This window comes from Chiloscyllium plagiosum, unplaced genomic scaffold, assembly GCF_004010195.1.
Source record: "Chiloscyllium plagiosum isolate BGI_BamShark_2017 unplaced genomic scaffold, ASM401019v2 scaf_5145, whole genome shotgun sequence".
NCBI classification, from domain to species: Eukaryota; Metazoa; Chordata; class Chondrichthyes; order Orectolobiformes; family Hemiscylliidae; genus Chiloscyllium; species Chiloscyllium plagiosum.
In genome coordinates, this window is record NW_025202789.1 from 1,147 (window position 1) to 8,000 (window position 6,854).

General features: G+C 39.7%; 1 long non-coding RNA gene across 1 annotated transcript; it reads left to right on the forward strand.

Moving 5' to 3' along the window:
- The first annotated feature begins 291 nt into the window (after window positions 1-291).
- Window positions 292-4,600, forward strand: LOC122546241. Its single transcript, XR_006310696.1, has 3 exons — window positions 292-302; window positions 601-602; window positions 4,408-4,600. It is a non-coding gene; the product is annotated as an uncharacterized LOC122546241 (long non-coding RNA).
- The last annotated feature ends 2,254 nt before the right edge of the window (window positions 4,601-6,854 follow it).

Below are 6,854 nucleotides of genomic sequence, written 5' to 3' on the forward strand. Positions count from 1 at the left end.
ATCCTTCTCTATGTCATCCGCAATTAGACATGTTTACAATTTTGCTTTTAATTTACATCCTGCTCTCATCTCAACCTGGTCCATCTCTGACTCATTTCTTCCCATCCTCAATGTCTCTGTTTCTATTTCTGAGGGTAGGCTGGCCTCTGATATCCACTACACAACCACCTTTGGAGCAGTGCTCCGAAAGCTAGTGCTTCCACATAAACATGTTGGACTATAACCTGATGTTGTGTGATTTTTAACTTTGTCCATCCTAGTCCAACACCGGCTCCTCCAAGTCATGGCGACCATCTCTCACAGTTACCGTGACTATGCATTCTGCGAAGACTCTATTCCATCCTCCCAGTTCCTCTGGCTCCATTGTGATGATGCCAGCTTCGACAAGGGAGCATCCAAAATGTCCATCTTCTTCCTCACCAAGGACTTCCAAGCACCATAGTTGAAGGGTCCTCAGCCGGGTCCGACTCATCTCCCGCATTTCAGCCCTCACGCCTTCTCTTCACTCTCACAGCAGCAATAGGATCCCTTTTGTCCTCACCTGCAGTCCCTCTAGCATCCAGGGGAGCGTTAACCACCATTTCCCCCACCTCCAAAAAGATGTCAACACCAGACACATATTCTGCTGTCTTCTCTTGTCCACCTTCCAGGGACTGTTCCCTCCAGGACACCTTGATCCACTCCTCCTTCACTGTGAACACCCTATGTCACCTTTCCCTGCAATTACAGAAAGTTTAACACCCGTCCATTGTCTCCTCCTTCCTCAGTATCCAAGGGTTTATCTACACTTCAATTAGTCTAGTCTACTGCATTCACTGCTCACAGTGTGGTCTCCTCTACATCAGGGAAATGTAGCGTAGACTGGGTGACCACTTCACAGGATATCTATGTCCTGATTATAAAAAAGACCCTGAGTTTCCATTGGCCTGCCACTTTAATACCCCACCCTGTTCCCTGGCCAACACCTCTGTCTCAGGCTTGCTGCAGTGCTCCAGCGAAGCTTAGCACAAGCTGGAAGGACTGCAACTCATTTTCCGCTTGGAAACTCTACATCACCAGGGACCCAGGTTTGATTCCAGTCTTGGGTGGCTGACTGAGTGGAGTTTGCACATTCTCACTGTCTGTGTGGGTTTCTCTGGATGCCCTGGATTCCTCCAAAGATGTGCAGTTTAGCTGGATTGGCCATGCTCAATTGCTTTGTCGTGTCCAGGGATGTGTATGTTGAGTAGATTAGCCATGGGACATGCAGGGTTGTGGGGATAGGGTGGGGGATGGGTCTAGGCGAGATGTGTGAAGACTCGATGGGCCAAATGCCCTTTTCCACACTGTTGAGCTTCTATGAAAACTTGCTGACTGGACAGTTAAGTGACAAATTAACATTAACAATGATTAATGTAAGATGAAGCAGTTTTGTACAAAACTATGAAAAGCACATAAATTTTAAAAATGGGATAAAACAAAACGAACCAGACCAATGTAAACAGAGAAGGAAGGAAAGGGAAGAAGGCATCCATTTTGGTAGGAGTAATAGTAAAATGGACAATTCCTTGGACGGTAAAAAGCTGCAGCATGGTGCTGTGCAGAGGCACCTGGGTGTCCTTGTGCATGACTCACAGAAGGTTGGTATGCAGGTAAAACAGGTCATTGAGAAGGCTAATGGAATTTTGTCCTTCATTGCTAAATGGATTGAGTTTTAAAGCAGATGTAATGTTGCAGCTGTACAAGGTGCTAGTGAGGCCACATTTGGAGGATTGCATGCAGATATGGTCTCCTTACTTGAGAAAGAATGTACTAGCACTAGAGGCGGTGCAGAGGAGGTTTACCAGGTTGATTCTGGAATTGACTTATGAGGAGATGCTGAGTAAACTGGGGTTATATTCATAGGAATTTAGAAGAAGGAGGGTTGACCTTACAGAAACATATAAAATTATGAAGGGAATAGATAAGATAGACACAGAGAGGATATTTCCATTGGTGGGTGAAACTCGGACAAGGGGGCATAGCCTCAAGATTAGAGGGAGCAGATTTAGGACTGAATTGATAAGGAGCCTCTTCACCCAGAGGGTTGTGAATCCACGGAATTTCCTGCCCAATGAAGTAGTTGGCGCCACTTTAGTAAATATTTTTAAAGCTAAGAAAGTTTTTTTTGAACAGTAAAAAAAATTAAGGGATACAGTGAGAGCAAGGGTATGTGGATATGAGTCCACGAAACGATCAGCCATAGCCTTATTGAATGGTGGAGCAGGCTCATAGTGCTCAATGGTCTACTCCTGCTCCTTGCTCTTATATTAATATCCTGTAATCAAGATCCACCACTTCATGGGGTGTTCTGCACTGTGTAACCAAAGACCTGTGTGTTGAGAGAGAATCTATCCAGTCACATGAAGACCTGTGGTACAAACGCCTGATACTGAGTAGCCCTCATGTTTTTGGGACAGACACGGACATATAACAAATTATTATAAGCAGCATCACAGTTGAGATGCTTACAGTACATTGGGATTTTATTTCATAATTCAAAAGTAACAAATACTTTGATCAAACATGCATGCCAAAGTTAGTTCAAAATATGCACATGATCCTATTCGGGATGCATTTTAGAGAATTGTGCACCATTCTCTAAAATGCATCCCGAATAGGATCATGGTTTGCCCAGAATTGTTGGAGAAAGTGCAGAAAGGATTCAACAGGGATTTGGGAAAGATTAAACATCTGTGCAAATCTGAAAGGAGCAATTGAAGACTGTAGCTGATACAGTCAGGTGAGATCTGACGCAGTTTGGCTTGTTTGGACACTACCTTAAATTGCTGGAATAATGATTATTGTAAGGATTGATTTTATTTTAATAGGAATATGAACCAGTAAAAGGAAAGTTGGATTATTGATTTTTATACATAAATCGAAGGAAAGTGAAACTGTACAGTAAAATTGATTGGATACTTTTGATACTTTCAAAACCTTCTGTTTTCAGGTCTCCTGCCTCATTTTATTTTTTGATGTGGAGGTGCCAGTGTTGGATAAAGTCAGAAGTCACAATGATACCAGGTTACAGTCCAACAGATTTATTTGAAATCACAAGCTTTTGGACTCCAGCCCCTTTGTCAGGTGATGTCAGATAAACCTGTTGGACTATAACCTGGTAATGTCTGTTTTCAGATTTCATTTGTTTTTAAAAGAAACTGCTCAGCAACAGGGTTTAGATTGGGTTAAGTATAGTTGATCCCAGACCTGAAGAATAGGTGGAGGCAAACTTTCAAAAGCCTATAAGCAACTGATATCCTTCTCTCTCTCTCTTTAATTGGAAAATAAATAACATTCAAAGGCTTTGTAAAAAGAAAGAGGATGTCTAAGTTGAGCCAAGACCTAGGTCCAACTGATTGGCTATCAACGTGAGTATCACTGCAGTTGATAGTGTGATATCATTGCCAATAGCCAAAAATATTGTGAGAAAGTCACATCATTTCCTACTTTGAATTGGACTGTGATCATCAGTCTTTATGATTTGCTTAACTTATATTTTCCACGCATGATATTCTTGTAAAGATTGTTTGCCTCATCAACCTGTCCATCCTCTGCGTGAAGGAATGGGTGTGCTTAGATTTAAAAGGGGGTAAAGTTTAAGTTTGCAGTTGTAAGTAATAATCTGCTTTTGTCACATTTTAGAAGATAGATTTGTGATAAAAATTAATTTTTCACTTTCTTTTTTATTAATGAGACCTGTTGTATATGTCTTATATAATGGTCACAGTCAGCCATTAACCATCCTACAGTTTAAATTGGTCATACTTCATACTTGTGACAGCTAATGAGATAGTGGGACTGGATTTTCAGTGCAGTATTCCCACCAGGGTCATGAAAGTGCAGAATAAGTGACTTCATTTCGAGAACAAAGCCAAATGGAATCTGTGAAGACTTGATATCAGTTTGAAGAGAACGAAGACAAGGATACAGAATCATTGTCCAAATACAATGGAGTTATTGCCATTTTAAAACTCAGATGTTCTGGCTTAATGCATCAATGAGTGGCAATCATCTGATGATTTTGAGTGTATATGGTTTATCAGCAAATGCCTGATGATGTAAACTGAATAAATTGAATGTTGACTACAAAAGAAAAGAGAAGCTGATGGTTAAGAGGAAAGAAGAAATGTTTAATTGTCAATCAATGTGGACTTGAGGGAAACAATCAAGCACAGTCTAATTGGATGGTGGTAGATATTTAAGAGACAAAATGTCCTGCAGCTGCTATTATTTCTTATAAAAATTGTTACATCTCTCCTTTGATATACATGACAGATTTATTTATATGTTCCTGTACTCCATATACAGCATATGCAAAATAATTTCTTTGTATGATGTTGCTAGGTGTGTTAATCATTATTTCCATATCTACATATGCATCTGCAGGCCAACAAGAATTGTTCTACAAGTCAAGACGATAATCCTCCCCCTAAGTAGGAATTCAACTGATGCAAGTTCATCTCTGCAGGTATAATTTGTCACACCTCATGCAGAAAACAAACATCTAGAAAAACAAGGCTGACATTGAATGATGGCTTATCCACTTTGCTGACTGCTGAGAGTTGTTCAAGAGGTGGTAATTGACATTGGGAATGAAAAATATCTATCTGTTCTTTTTAAGTAGCAGCACTCTACAGATCTTGTTTTGCATGTTGATGTTTAACTAAAATTTCAGTACTCTATCATTTGGAGAATTTTGCTTTTCTTCAATGCATGTCTCACAAAGCCACTAAGCCTGTCATGACTGTCAAATGAAAGGTCACAATCTGCCATGATCATCTGCTGTTTTGTGGCCAGTTAAGTAGTGATACTGACATTCTGAAATCCATAAAACTCACATGGGATGTGGAGATTGCTGTCTCTTCTCTGAGGATGTCAATTAAGTTATTGAAACGTACTGTGACTTCACAAATTATTGGTTGGGGGGGGGTGGGGGGGGGCGGCAACGATAATGTGATTTGAAAGGCAGGCACAGTTGCACAAACCAAACCTACATCATACGCTGCAGTAAACACAGGATCAATAGGCATGTGGACAGAAGTTTGGTTTAATGACCCCCAAGAGTCAGGGAATATGTGCATTCACAACAATTGATTTTGTGAGATATGTGACCTTGTTACCAAAGTTTTTGACTGGTCACGTAAAGTGTAAAAACATCATTTCACACCATCACTTTAAATCAGGAATAACCTGCAACCTGTCAGACATCATTCAAAAATATGGAATAAGTGCAGGGAATTGGGATTAGTGCACCTTTAGTGGTAGTTACGGCAGTGCAGGCCTTGATGGGCTGAAGGGCCTTTTCTGTGCTTTATGAATCCATGAATCACCGTAAAAGACATCTCTTCTCTCCGACGTTTTGTCCAGATTTTGATAAAGAATTTGTTGAACAATCCGAGAGCTTATTTTTATAATTACTCAATTTTGCTAAAGGGAAGCAAAAAAGCTAGATCTTTAATAAGGTCATGAGATACAAGAAACTGAGAGAAAGTGTTAAATGTGATATGTTTAGCTCATGTAAGCTCAGCACAGATTCTTGTCTCTGCTTCAATGGCTAAAGGGGTCACACATCCAAACAAAAATTCTTTCCCTTATAAATTATAACTATGAAACTACTATTTATAAATTACTCACTGATACTGAACCAGACTGTTTTCAAACTCCATAATCCATTTTGTCCTCCACAGATTTAAATCCCCATGTCCTCCCAACTCACCAATCTTGTCCAATACCACCACCATGATATTCCTGTCTCGTTCTCAGTCTCAGTGCAACTTCTGAATAAATCATTTGTGCCTTTGTTCAATCCGGATGCAACAGTTTCAAGTTCCTTCTAACCACATGACTGTCACTAAATAATTGCTCTTGAGAATGTTTAACTTGTTCTCTGCACATACAGGAAGATAGTTTATGGTGGTCAAGCCATTGACTTATGATCTAGAGCCACAGAATAATGGTCTGTTGGTATCTCGTGAAGGATATTGGTGGAATTTAAAAGCAACCATTATTATTTGTTATAAAAACCTCAAGTCCTTTAGGGAAGTCAATGTGTCATGCTTCCGTAGTCAGGTTTCCGTGTTACTTCTTTCATGAACATGTGTGTGTAATGTACCTTTAAGAGAATTAAGAGCCAGCAATAACGACTTCGCAGCACCAAGAGTTCGGAATAATAGATATAATGTAACATTTGGTCAAACAACTCGATTGGCTCATTGTCTCGAGACAAAACCAAATTCAACCAAACAGTTTTAATTATACTCCAAAATATCCACCTCCAAACGAGTTTGAATTTAGTCTCTTGACAATCTTAAAAGCCAATGACACAATCCTATGGTTTTGGTGGTGGTGGTGGGGGGTACAAGACCGTGGAAAATTGAACAGTTGAGAGGAGAACTGCCAAGCAATCGGCATGCAAAGACTGCCTGAAAAATAGTTCTGTTAACGGTACCGTTATTGATTAGTAACTGGTGAAATAGGATCCCCAAGAAGAAAAGAAGACAGGCATATTGAGAAGAACCGAAAGCTTTCTGGTTTTGAGATAACACGTTTTGTTTGGTAAATCTTAATTAGGAGTCTTCTCGGACTAGTATTGTGGTGGGCGAAGGTAAAAGATAGGTTACAGGAAGAAATTATAAATAGTCGTTCGTTCATTATTCTGTGCTATACTTTAAGAAATAAAGTTGTTAATTTTTACATTAAATACTTTTGGACTCTAGAATTATTACATATTGCTGCATGGGATAAACCTTTTCTCTGTTGCTAGTTTTAGTTGATCATGATAATTTATCCTGTGTCGTAACGCTACAAATCCACAGCAATGTGTTTTAATCTTT